A 14382-nucleotide genomic window follows, 5' to 3' on the forward strand; every position below is an offset into this window, starting at 1 on the left:
CACAAAGCCCCTTAAGAAGTGTACAAATTCCTGGGTGACTTTCAGTAAGTCAGGTTATTGTAGACAACCCCTGAGAAGAGAACTGGGAGCAGTGTCACGCTCACTTGCCTCACTCTTCCCTGCACCAGGGTACCTGTTTATGGCCATTCTGCAACAGGACAGGGGCCAGATGGGCCTGTACAGCTCCTTTAGGTGTGCTCCCCATAGCATTAACAGAGATGCTTGCACAGAACAGAAGAGCTTCCAATCTTGACCTTCAGCTGAGCTCCCAGTGGCCAACCTGCACACAACACGTGGACAGGGAAGCTTTAACCAGGTACAGGTAGGGTTACACAAGGCTCCAGATTTAAAAGGGCTCCATCTCTCCCAGATATATCCAGACCACAACACAACACCACACAGTTTCTGCCTCCACCATGTGCCAGGTAGCACAGCCATGCACGTAGCACATCTCCTGATCTGACTAAAGATACCTACCCTTACAAGCTCATCTGCCACTAAATAAGGTGGCTTTTCCCAAACCAGGACTAAATTCAGATAGCTTTCTCATCATGGATGAGCAAGCACACACTGATTTGTCTTTATGTCTCTCAACATCTTCAACCAGCAAAGCATGTCTCATGGCACGTGTTAACATAGGGCATGTGTCTATTCAGGTGTGAAAAGACTGACACTTTTTGAGATGACTGGAGGCAATATTGATTTCTCTGCCAGGAATCAACGTTTATGACTGGCAGTAAACCCAATCATTTTCAATTAATGACCTGAAAACCCTGAAGTGTGACCTTGTTATGGCAGGCTCAGCTACAATTTGTTTACAAGGGTACATCTCCACCAACTACATTTTAGTGCCTGTGCCTGCTGCTGCAGCCATGTGGCCACAACTAATATCCCAAGTGCCACAAAAAGGAGCAAGACATCCCACAGCCATACCACCGCAGCATCTTATATGTGCACCCTGTGCTCATACACACTCCTACCCACTACCCAGGCAGCAGTCAAGCCTCAGAGATAGAGTCAACCACAAAGGACCTTCTTCATAGTCAAACAGCAGTGGAGTAGACCAGGCAATGTAACAAGGATAACACATCAGGCTGTAACCACTTTATGTGGGCACAAAGCATTTTTTACTTCCAGAAACAGCCCTGTCACTATTTTAGAGCAGCACAAAGAGACACCTGAGCCAAGACAGCCCCAGGCATCTGCATGGCTCATGCCTGGCTGGGGCTTGAAAGCCATCCAGCTTCATGTGTGCAGACCCACACCCCAGCACTGCCCCACTGATGCAACAATGGTGCCTTCAGTGCCAGCACCGACTCATGCAAAGCCAGCCAAGACATCTCTGCATGCCTGGCCCCATCGCCTGTAACTCTGCAGGCCTAGTCCTGCAGTAGGTGTAGGACATGCAGCAATTTGTGAACTATGATCTAGCTCTGAAGGTACAGCCACAATAAACCCACGTTTTATTGTCATTAGGTCTTCCAAACCATCACTGACATCCTTTTAAAATGTTAATTGTTGCCCATTGGAACAGCAAAATCCCAAGAGCAACAACTCTGGTAGCAGAGGAAAGATCCCTACGCCAAGCAGCCATTGGCAGGCAGCTGCACGACATGCTGCCAGTGCATTTGCAGAGGGGCCTGCTCCTGGGAGAGAGAAAAAGCAGCAGCAGAAGTGCTGACTTGGTCAGGAAAAGGGAGAACAATGTTGGTCAAAACTGGAATTTTCTTTTTGCCATAGTGGGACCAAAGCCAAAAGCCTTCCATGCACAGTGTGCATCAGCCTAGTGAACCAGGCAGCAAACTTCTTAAGAGCTTCCAAACCTATTCCATACACACAGATAATCTATGGGCTAACTTCCATGCATAAGGTTCACAAAACATTTGAGTTGGTTTAGTAAGGAAACAAGCAGTCCTGCGCTGAACACAAGATTTCCCAGCACAGCAGTGACATTATCATTTGGAAATGCTGCTGTTTTGTATCTTTTTAGCCCAGGACCAAGTTATTCGCAGAGTCTAGAAACATGCTCTACCAGTGAGTGGAGCTCTTTCTGCAGTACTAAAGCTAAAGCAAGCTCCAGCTGGGGTTGGGAGCAGATGTATAACTTGTTTCCACATATGCCAAGTATTTATTTTGCTCCTCCCCTTTCTATTATCTGTTCTGAAAAATACCAGTCTTCACTACTGAAGTTGTTTAGCTTTTTTAATGGATTAAGTAAAAAAGCAGTTCAAGAGTAGCAATCCATTCTCAGTGTTTTTCGTTGAGATGAATTGGTTGATACTAGTCTGCAGATAAAAGAGATTGGTGATGGCCCCTTAGAAGCACTACATGTTTAGTACCAGTATAAGACTGGATTCTGGCAAACTTGCCTGTTTTTTTCACAAGGAGGAACGGACTGCGTCTATGCATGCTGCCCACAAAGGTGAGATAGATGTTTAAAAATACAGTATCACTTCAGATATGTGCAAAGCATGGGGTCAAAAGCATTTTGCAAGCAATCATTCACTCTTCACATCAGCCCTATGGAAGTGGTCACATTTCACAGCCCAAGAACTGAGAGCACAAGTATCCTAAAGTCAAGCTACAGCATGCAAAACACTCAAACACAACACGTTAAGACCTCTGAAAGAATTCCAGTCATGGAAAGGGAAAGTAATTACTGTAGTGCTACCACAGATAAAAATGCTACAAAACATGACAATTAATGATTCAATATAAATTTACAAACAAGCTTTTCCTTTACTTCAGTCTTTCCATAATTACATTTGTCTATCCAGATATCTTTTAAATACTACTTAAGAGGGGACAGAAGGTGTTAATTTGGAAAAAAAAAAAAGGCTGTTAAGGAAAGAGCACATTTATGCTTCAATTCCCATAATAATTCAAGGAAAAAAATCAATGGGACTACAGCTATACAGCATCTTAGGTCAAAGGAGGGTTAAACAACAGGAATGGGTCATAGTCTGCTTGATGAAAAATGGGAGGAGAGTACTTGGATTACAGTCAGCACATAGACTCAAGACAACATCCAGCTTTTCTTGAGAAATGAGGTTAAACACTTTTTCCCCATCTGAAGAGCTGATAAAAATTATGGCTTTATTGTCTGGTTGCAGAAGACAGACTGACACAGGTCAGACAGACCTTTGCTGTGATTCTGGATAACCTGCGCTTGCCTCTCCCGCCATCTCAGCCCACGTTGATGGTTCCTGTCTATACCATCGGGTGTTAGCAAAAAGCAGATTTTCAGGACAATAGCTACTTGAGGTTTGACGCACGTGAGATAAAGCAAAGCTTCCTTGGACAAAGAACGCTTTCCTGAGTCATGCGGGGGTTTTTGGTAGAAGACTTCAGATTATATCTATTTCAGACATTGGAACAGGTTGCCCAGGGAGTCACCATCCCTGGGGGTGTTTAAGGAAAGGTTGGATGTGGTGCTTAGGGACATGGTTTAGTGGGTGATATTTGTGGTAGGGGGATGGTTGGACCAGATGGTCTTGGAGGTCTTTTCCAGCCTTAATGATTTTATCTGAGCATCAATATGCCCATCAAGTTGCTACTTTGACCAGTCACCTTCAGAGCTCTGGGCTTTTTGAACTGCTTCAGTGACATTGTGACAAGGAGGAGACAAAAGCAAACTCATGGACTGAAGGATTGTAGGGAACAACCAGTGGAGAAATGAGGTCTCAAGGTTTGCTTCATCAGTCAGCTAAAGAGACAAGCTGGTGGCAGGATTTAATGAAACAAAACTCCCCCCCTCCCTCCCCCCGATGGAAAAATTCCCTGTCTGTATAGCTTAGTGGAAACCTATCCTTTAGGACAGCCCTATGGACTGTTAGACCCTATTGCCTTTATGGGTATTAGAGGTGGCTATGGCAGAGTATATAGGGATGTAAATATGCTACTATCGATGAAAGCAGAGATGCATCTCATTTAAGAGGCTATTTGTCTGGGTAGTTTCCAACAATCAGCACTACAAAGCAAGAAGGGAAGAAAAAGGAGTTTAAGTTGTTCCTAAGAACACATGTATTTAGTTACATCTGATTTCTCCTGGGGGCATCAGAAAGTGTCGTATTCAGCCCGCTCACATTACTCTGCAGCTTCAACCAGTAGTGGATTCACACAGGCATTAAAAGAAACCCTTAACTCCACCCTGTGCACCCCCCTGTAATCCACCTCTGCTAGATCACGAACAAATAAAGGAGAGGGGGACAAGAAAGGGGTATACAAATCACGCCCTTTACCAAGCAGACAGGACAGGAGCAAGGCAGCGTTTACAGGGGTCTCCAGCACCCTGCCCCACGGCAGGCAGCCCCAGCAGGAGCACTCACCCTACAGGGCCCCCTCTCCTGCCTGCACCCCAAACACACCCTCCCTCATGCGCTTCTTTGGGCACCTGTAGCTCCCAGCCACTTATTACTTAAATAATTAGATATTATTACATTGCACTAATAAATTCCCTATGAAAACGCACACACACACGCACGAGCTTTCCCCTGCAGCCCCATGCAGGGCAACAGATTGCCAGCCCGGGCTGTTTTCGTCTTTCAAAGCTTGCCACCCGATGGGCTGGCTGTTCCTGGCAGGGCAGGAGGCAGCAGCAGTTACGGGAATCAGCGCTGGCAGAGCCATTACTTAACCCCTTGCCACTCACACCCTCCGCTGGCAGCCGCCCTGGTCCCTCCCAGCGCCTGCCCTTCGACAATGTAAAAAGGAAGAAAGCACCTCCAAAAGGAAAATAATTAGACAAAAACCCCACAAGGCAGCAAACACGAAGGATTCGTGACCCCAAAGGTCCATGCAGAGAGAATGTTTCAAAGTAAACACGCTGGGAAAAGCTCTTTAGCTTAACTGACAGCTGAGGCAATAGGAAGGGTCAGAGCATGAAAGGAACATTTGAACCAGAGGTGCTGTTTCTCAGAGAACATCAACATGATTTTTTTGTTTTGTTTAACTCTTTCCTTCTGGCCAGGGACCCAACCTTAACCAAACCCCGGCTGGCACCAAGATGTCAGTCATGATTCAGAAATACTGGTTTTGAAGTTCTTGGCTCAGGCACCGATTTCCTCCGTGACCTTGGGCAAGTCATTTAGTCCATGCTGCATTTCAGCCTCTAATCCATACAGCGAAGACGATGCCTCACGGGCAGGTGATGAAGTTATTAGTGATGGTACATCCCTGTGATGACAGGAGGCAGAGGGGTGATCAGAGAGATATGGAGATCCACCTCCTGCAGGATCCTGATTGCTTTGCTATTCCACCTGATTTTCAGCTTTGCTGATTCCAACCTCTCACTAATAAATTGTCCACTCTCTAATTAGCAGCAATTTCTAATGATGTTTCTGCCTCTCATACTGAGATTGCATTTGTTATTGAGCTATGGTTAGGTCAAAAACCAATGGACTCTGTGCTCACCCCTGCACAAATAGGTTCTCAAGCTGCCAGGGAGTGAATAGGCCCCATTCCAGCTCTTTGGTCTTTGCCTTCCCAGCTCCAAGCTCACTTTTCATACCTGCCTCTCTTTCTGTTCCCCCTCCTGCTAGAAGAAACACAATGATGCATAAAAAAATGCCCTAATTATGGAGGCTGGTTAAACATTGAAGTCTGAAGGCTAGTAGGGGAACAGATGCTCTCCGGGCCATTCTCAGGTCCCCTCTCCTGTTCTAACTGTACTTGTTCAAAACAAAAGAATAGACAAGTGGCCATTGTTGTGGTTTTCCTGGGGTTTCCCAGGAGGCCCCCAGCCAGCCCAGCAGCCCCCCAGCCTATTTCACAGCTGGAGCAGTGGCACTGCTGCCCCCACCCAAACCTGCAGCTCAGTCACAGAGGGGGATGCTTTGGAGGGAGAGGCAAGAAGCATCCCCAAGGATGTGGCCGATTTCTGACCCAACCACAGGGCTACCCCTTCAGCCATCCAGCCCCCAGCACCACAGCCAGCCCCTCTATTTTTAACGAAATAGCTTGCAGACGGTCTTGCTGAAAAGATTTTCTGGCCTGGTCCACTTTGGGAACAGGTCTTAAGCTACAGTTGCTGTGTTCTAAGCTTTTTTTTTTTTTGGCTGTACATACTGTATGATTACTCAGTGGCCATGTACATAATCACCAAGGATGATTTACTGAAAGAGTTATGATAGATGAAGTCATAAATTGGGAAGAATCCGGTAAGTAGTTGTTAATTAATAACTCCGCTCAATCACAGTTTTTTGCCCTTTACCCCATCAAGCTGGAACCCTACAATCACATTTGCTTTCTCTACTTTTGTTAGTTTTAGAAAGCATCCCAACTTCTGCTATTAGTTTTAAGAAATGGAAAAAAGGAAGTCAGTGAAGAGATTCCTACCCTTCAGTCTGCAACACAGCTCATCTGCCGTGCTGACAAAGCACCCCATTTGGGAACAAAATCTGCCGCAAGTTACAGGATCGTGACTAATTTAGCATCATTACTTCAATGATTGCATTGAATGAGGCAAGAAAACATTACACCAAAGTTATAGAAGACACACTGAAGTTAGAAGGGATGACTGAAGACGTTCCCAAGCACAGAAATACCTTTCAGATTTCTAAATCCCAGCCTTCACTTGACTTTATCACTGACCACACAATTGTGGGTCAGGTGGGAAGCCCACAGTAGCATTTCACATTGTCACTTGGAAAGCATAGTAACAACTCAGACTAGAGTAGTTTTAGAAACTATCACCAGAAAGATGAATTTTAGAAACTATCACGAAAAAGATGAGCACAGCATGTGAACTGCCATTCTGTTCCCCACCCCCAAGCCCCCTCAAGAGAGCATCCACTTATATATGTGATTTATATTGCTGTTTCTAGCAGACCTCATCATGAACCATAGTACAGTTATCTCTGATTTTCCTGTCCCCTTGGACTGCGTATCTTAAATTCTTGGCCAAGCTTTCGGGAGCAGATAGTGATTTTGAATGCGTTGTAGAGGAATACAAATTGTTGAAGGAGCTGAGTAGCTGCTCTCTGGGAAGGAGCTCCCTCCATCTGTACTCAATCCAGGAGTCACTTTTCGAAGTCCTCCAGCAGCACAGTGTCACCTTATTTTGGAGGCCAGCATGTGCGTGCCTCCTTCCACCTTCTTTTATTCAAAGAGTCAAGAAAAGCAAAAATTTAAGCAGTACCCCACAGAGATTTTGGCTTGTCGCATTCCTACAGCATTAGTCAGAAGGGAGGGGAGGAGTGCAAGAACTGAAACCAGGCAGCGCAGGAGGTGTTGCAACAACACGCGTGCTCATTTCAGCGCCCCAGGCTTGCCCTGGCTCCTGAAGGGCTCCTGCCTGCACCAAGACGACTATTTCGTGAGTATCGGTCAGGGGTGGTGCAACCAGCTTCCAGCCTGGGCTCCGTGAAGAGGGAAGGAGGGAGACAGGACAGGATCCAAGGAGACCAAGGTACCTCCAGAGGAGCAAAGCCAACATGCTCGTGCTGACACCACCATCAGAAGCCTGACACAGGATGAACATCATTTCCAGTGTTGGCATAGGAAATCAGTGTGCTTCATATCAAAGCATCCTGACCCTGTCATCAGGCAGTGGTGGATGACCATATCCAGACCCTCCTGCCAACACATCGTTACTCCCAACAAAGGCTTTAACAGGAGAGCTGTGGTTGGTAGCCCTCCTCTTCCCCAGGCCCCATTTACTGCAACCTGTGGCCCTGGTTGGGAAAGCAAGATGCTTCCTCCTCCTGCCCCCATCTCCAGATCACAGGCAGGTGAAACAAGCCAAGTATGTGTCAGCAATAAACAGAGGTGATTAGGAGCAGCACACCACAGGCAAGCGCAGAGTAACCCTTCAAAGGCATGGGAACACCTCAGCAATTTAAACAAGATGCTAAACACAGCGGTGATTTCTCCAGAAACAGACAACGCAGGCAAAACAAACAGTTCTGCCGCTTTCTGTTGTGTTTATATCTTGGTTTGGATTTTAGGCTGAGATCATATTCATAGGATAATGTACAAGGCCTCAGGCAAGAAAACAGCAGCAGCAGAGTTTACAGTGAAAAAGGAAGGAGAGCGCCTGGGAGAGGGGAAGGAGTACTCACCTCTGTAAGCTCAGGCACCAAAAATTGTTCTCTTAAGCTGTCACAAGTCTCACACACCAGGGCATCAGGTGAGAGGGTCACAGAAAGCCAAATTGATTGACTTCTGCTCACAAAGAAAAGGTACAGGGCTTCCTCATAGCTGTAGCCAAATGAGGCAAGCAACTACGTTTATCTTACACAGGTAATCAGTGCGAAGACCTAAGAGACATACTTGCCCGTCTGTGGACCTAACAAGCCTGCAAATCAAAGGGATTTGGGGAATCAGTCCCATTCATGCTCCTGTCTGTCTGTAAGCTAGCAGGCTGACCAGCCTAACTTGCTGTCATGAGCCACAACTACAGAGATACACCATCTTCACTAGGATTATACCACATGTTAATTGAGTTACGTTTAGGAGCATCCTCTTGTCCACAGAGGAAGCAAGGTCCAGCCTCCAAACACATCTTAGAACAAGACTTTTTGTCAGAAGGAAATAAAGCCATAATTGCCCAGTGATAGCAGTTATCTCTGTTCATAGCTACTAGCAGTTCAACAGGAACAGGCAAACAGTAGAGGCACCTCAAATTAATTAGCAAATACTCCTTTGGAGACCATAGCGATATAAATTCATTTACTACTTCATGGGTGACTTAGAGAAAACAAGGGCGTTAAAGACATAGTAGTTAACTTAGCTCAAATGATCCACAAAGGCACAGGAAAAAATAAAGCCTCACTGAATTATCACACACATCAGTAAGCAAGACAACAGCACAAGAAAACACACCTGTTTCCCAAAGAACACTTGTAGAAAATAAGAAAAAAAACATACCTTTTGGTACCATTGCTTTTGTCACCCTCTGCTTTCAGGGCCAAGGGAACACCATCCTGTCCCTCTTCTGTTCCCCCCAAGAGAAAAAGTCAAAAAATAAATTAGGTGGTTTCCAGGCTTTTTATACCCCACAGGCGGCACCTCAGCGCCCAGGTGAGTCTTGTTCGCAGGGTATTGTCCCACATCCCTGCAAACACCCACAGCTCCTTCCAGTCTTCTCAGCCCCACTGCTGCCTCCCTCTCCTGATGAAGTATAGGTGGCCCGCTTGGCACTATATGCCTCACTTCATTTGAGGAAACAGCAAGATTTATTACTGATTTTTTAGCACATCAGGATAAGAGGAAAATAAGAGCAAAAAGACCCCAGAAAAACTCAGCCCTACAGAAAAGTCTCATATGTCATTCAAGATGAGGCTGTTTCCTCTATATTCAGAGGCTTCTCCTTGGACCTTAGCTGGAGGTGGCTCAGCCCCACAAGCCGAATCCTGTTTTTCTGGTGTCACCAAAACCAGGCCCATTGACTCCAGTGGAAGCAGAACCCAGCCCCAAGGAAGTGTAACCAAAATTGAACATGTTTCTTGATAATACACAATTATAGCCCAAACAGCACAATCCCTCTAGTCCATGATTAATTTCTGCCTCCTCCCATCTCTGGGGCTTCAAATTAATGGTCAGAGAAATTAGTGTGGCTTGGGGAAGAGCAGTCTGCTAGCAGTTATGGGTACCCACAGACACGTGCTCATACACACACACTAAATGAACTGACAAGTATTAGCATCAGGATGATAAACACCAAGACAATCGGCTATGACAAAGCAGTTTTATATCTTCCTGAAGAAATAAACAGGGCTTCCAGGCACTGTGTGTCATATCAGGTGTAGAAAACAAAGGTACTCGTGACTAAAGCTCATGTCCACTAACTGGAAAGCATTAACAGACAGCCACACCTGAAAACTGGGTTGGATAATAAGACATAAAAAGTTACCCGCAGATTCTTGTACATTTCTGGCAAGTATCAAAGGTCTCATGATTTTTACTATTTTTCTTAACACTGCCAAGTATCATGCAATTAAGAAAATCTGGACTCTCATTAAAACGAAATTAAGTTCCTGGAGCTCAGAAGTGCTTCAAAGAAGCTATCTTGTAAGAATCAAAACCAAAGGCAAGTGAAACCTGACCATGTAAAAACATATAGGTTCAAGTCAGTGTCTAGGTTTTAGAAGCCCAGCTGTTAATTTGTGTGTGCGTGTTGATGTCAGAATTACAGGATTATGGTAGCACTGCGGGATACACTCATCACTGGCAAAGCCCAGAAGAAACACAGACATGACTGAGAAAGGGTATGTAACCCTGCCAAACAACAAGGCCAAAAATCATTACAAAGACAGAATTTGTTTTCTAGCCCATAAGAATCACTCAATTGCAGGAAAACTACCCTGGGAAGCATAATATTGAGAGGACATATCTGCTCCCACTCTACTGCTCGGACGTCCTAGGCACGGGCGGAGGGAAGCTGCGGGCACACATCCCCTCACATGGCCCGGCCGGCGACGTCCCAAAACCCAGGGAAGGTCCGGGAACGGCGAAGCAGATGCACACAGAGGCGGCTGACAAAACGCCAAGGGTGCTTTGATTTCACTTCCAATATGAGTTTCTTCAGCTTGGCTGAAAGACTGATGCAGCCGGTCAAAAGGCAGCAGTGGAAACTCCCTGCTGGGTCATCTTGTCCGCACTCCTGAAGGCCAGCTCAGAGGAGAGCGCTGCCCATCCACCGGTCGCTGCACGCCCCTCGGGTATTTGTTTATCTAAATTATTTACTTTCGTTTTTTAAAATAAAGTTTCAAAGAGAGTCAATCAACCAACAGACAATGTCAACTTGGCAGTGTTGATACTTTCTCTTGATATTTGTTCAGTCTTCTGTGAAAAGCCATAACGAAGGAGCTCTCCCCCCGTGACCTTGCTTTCCAGCTGCCTACAGCTGCCTCATGCCTCAAGATTTCCTTCAAGTATTTCATCACTCCCAGCTGCACACTCATTTGCTTCACAATGTTAATCATTTACCATTGGACCATGACTTCAGCAGACACCTTGCTAAACGACAGTTTTAGTTATTTGGGAGACAGGGGGGGTTCTCATCTTCGTGTATAACCTTCCAGGCCCCCAAACATTTCTTGAGTTCTGTCTTTTGGGTCAGTACACAGAGCTACTGCTGTCAGCAGCTTTCAGTTATCTGGGCCAGTGGAAATAGAATAGCCTAGATAAAGCAGAATAATGCAACCAATAAATACATTATGTCTACAACAGTAACCTAACTTTGCCAATAAAAAATAAATAAATAAATAAATAAATAAATAAATAAATAAGATATTGGAGATGCAGACTGTGAATGGTCACATTGCTGCCTGGTGAATCCCAGCCAGCAGCGATCATCAGCAACAGCCCTGGTCAGCCCAGAGGTCTCAGTCCTATCCAGCCACCCTGCACAGGCAGGGAGGGTAACTCTGAGATTTTGAGGCATCCCAAGGCTGTGGCAGAGCAGCTGCAACTCCTCCTCCCACTGCGCTGCTGGGCTTCAGGAAGCCCACAGCAAATACATAAACCTCCCTCATTTGGGGGAGTTAAGATCAATATGCCCTGTTCTTGCTCCAAGATGGGACCGCAGATGAGAAGCGTTTGCAGGCTGCAGTGTAGATCTGCCACCCAATTCACCTGGAGCAAGGACAGCAGCTGTTCCTTGGGGTGACGGCCAACAAAGAAACCCCCTGGGAGCACAGCACTGTACATGACAAGACTGCTGGGCCCCATTACCATCATCTTCTCATGTCTGCATTTCCCACGGGGCATTTTGCTGGGGTTCCAGGAGAGGGCTGAAGGAGAAGTAGTGGCCCCAAACGTGTGCAGGGGGCAAGGCACGTGGGGCTCAGCCCCACAGGCACTGTCAGCCACAGGGCTCACCAGTACGATGTCGCATAGCATGGGACCAAAATGCGGGGGGAGTCTCCCTTTCTCACACCTGCAGAAAAGCTGACAGCAAAGCACCTGTCTCCCACCTGGAAGGGCAACGAGGCAGCTTAGCAGGAGCAGGGTTAATGCCCCAATCCCAGCTGTGACTGAGGGATGCAGAAGGGAAAAAAAAAAGCAGGATCGCCACCCCCACATCCCTGTTTATTTTGGACGGCAGTGACATGACTGCAGTTAGTTTTCATTTCATTCCTCCACAGTGCGGAAAACTCCCAGCGCAGGGTGTTTCCAAGCCCGTGGCTAGGTCCCCTCCAGGACAATGACATGTGGTGCCAGACTTGGCCCCGGCCAAGCGCAGACGGGAACCAGGGCTCACCTCGCCAGCGGCTGTGGGGTGCCAGCACTGCCCACAGAGCCCTTCCTCGGCTCCAGTGCCTGGGCTGATGCAGGGAAATGGGGTCAACTGTACAGCCAAGGTCTGACGGCTTGTGTGGTGCACAGCGATACCTTCTCCACACACAGGGATGGATGGGCTGGCACTGCTGCAGGGCAGAGATGGGATTTGGCTGAGACCCCCCTGGCATCTGTGACCATCCCCCTGCCAGAGCTTGCTTGCTGCGGGAAGGCACTGGCTGTGTTTTATCCAATGCTGGATGAAATGGACTTCAGCAGTTAGCGTCAGGCTTAATTACCAGCCCGACAAATCCCACACGCACAGTCCCAGGCTAGGAGGCAGAGAGATGCAGGACATTTATTTTGTCAGTGTAATCAAACCAGCAATACCCAGGGAAAGGCACTGTGCTAGTAAGCTAGTGCTTCTGAAAATAAATAAATAAATAAAAATAATAATAATAATAATTTGGTCACTCACCCTGTGAAAAGCTGGGTTTCAAAATATGAATGTTTGTCAAACTTCTGTCCAGAAGTTAATGAAGAAAGAGTGTTAGTGGTCTCAGAGTTGCAGAGAGAAAAACTCTGCTCCTGAACACACACAGATTTTAAAGAAACTGGAATATGGCTTGAGATTTTATGACTCAGACCCTTTCTTCCACCCCCCAGCCCAAAATGAATAAACACCACTTGCAGTTGCTGTGTGAGCTGATGCGATTCCCTCACACATCACAGATAAAATCTGCACGCTCAGAGGCTGGGGAATGCACAGTTAAGGGCAGCATCATTTCTGCACTGCATTTTGGTAAATTCAATGAAACAATATTCTAAGCTAAACATTGTACTCATGATTCCAGTTTATATATTCATGGTGGGTTAATAAATAGCATCTGACATTTTAGTAAGCGTTAAATCAGCGACGGGAGATAGTTACCGAGACTGGCATAACAACAACAGCATGCTTATAAACATCTGCATCATGTTACCAAAATGACTTCATTGTGGTCTGGATCGCTCTTTTTAAAGGGGATTAAGTGGGTGGGAATGCATTACTTTCCATTGCTGGTAGCAATGAGAAACACTACAAACTGTCAAATATAAAGCGCTGTATTATGGCAAAGGTGGCAAACTGACAAAACACATAAAAGTCTTAGTCCAATAAACTCAAATCCTTTCCTTTTAATTTCCAAAGATAACTACAATAAATTGTTTTGTTTTGTTTTGTTTTGCTTTGTTGTTTTTTTTGTTTGTTTCTGTTTTTTGAGATTATCCAGACACTTAGACAGATTTTGAGCCATTGTTTAATTTCTGAAGATATCTACAATAATTGTTGGGTTTTGTTTGTGTGTTTGTTTTTTAGATAATCCAGTTACTCAGACAAATTTTGAGCCATCGTTTATCTCCTAGTAGAACCAACTCAGCTGTGCTCCTTACTGAGGGTGGAGGAGTACACTGACAATTTACCACTTTTTTCAAACACAAAGGCTTACCTAAATTTCATGAAAGCAAAAATGCAAATCTCAGTAGACCACCTCAGACACTGTGGATACCAGGGCTTTTATCTAAAACCAAATAAAACTTGGGTTAAGTTTCTATGGTCATTCTTGCCCTTATTCCTCCCTTCCCGATTCATTGTCTCCCTGTTCAGATGGAGACAGTGTGCACCATAGACTGAGACGACTTGCTAGATTAGAAGATGCTCTCTAGCTGTAGTTTTTATAATCTGTTATGAGAACAGTTTGCACATTACTAGATTTTTCTTGTCCTGGTCTTATTGAAGGATCGCCAGCTGTATAATCATTACTTATAAATACAAACTAACAATAAACCCAATGAAAAACATTTTCTGTCTCTGGGCCGTTCATAAATTTTTTGAATGGCACACCAACAATTCACATCATGACCTGATTATCTAAATTGTCTGGTGCTGCTGCTGCTTCCTGATTGAATGCCACCAGTATGAATGGGAGCTACTCATAGGCATGCTGTGAGGCACAGCCACTGGTACCAGACAGTTACCCAAATATGCACAAACAAGGAAATAGCATTACAAGAGGGCAGAGGGCATGGCACATGATCCTGCAGCATGTGAGTAACTCACTGATATCTTCTGCACGCCATGTAACTGTTCATCCACGGGTAGCTGGTTTATTTTTTTAAGAG

General features: G+C 45.7%; 1 protein-coding gene across 4 annotated transcripts in view; it reads right to left on the reverse strand.

Annotated features, from left to right (window-relative positions):
* The window catches only part of ZPLD1 (zona pellucida like domain containing 1), a 108214-nt gene extending 96265 nt beyond the window's left edge, over positions 1 to 11949 (reverse strand). For 3 of the 4 annotated variants that reach the window (XM_080576558.1, XM_080576557.1, XM_080576553.1), the window contains exons 1-2: positions 11677 to 11949; positions 8869 to 11122 (exon numbers count right to left, since the gene is read on the reverse strand). The gene's annotated coding sequence lies outside the window, so the exon portion shown is untranslated. Of the gene's footprint in view, positions 1 to 8868; positions 11421 to 11676 lie in introns of those variants that run through there. The other variant, XM_080576556.1, reaches the window with a different exon arrangement.
* Positions 11950 to 14382: the final 2433 nt, after the last annotated feature.

This window comes from Anser brachyrhynchus (genome assembly GCF_964034855.1).
Source record: "Anser brachyrhynchus genome assembly, chromosome: 1".
NCBI lineage: Eukaryota > Metazoa > Chordata > Aves > Anseriformes > Anatidae > Anser > Anser brachyrhynchus.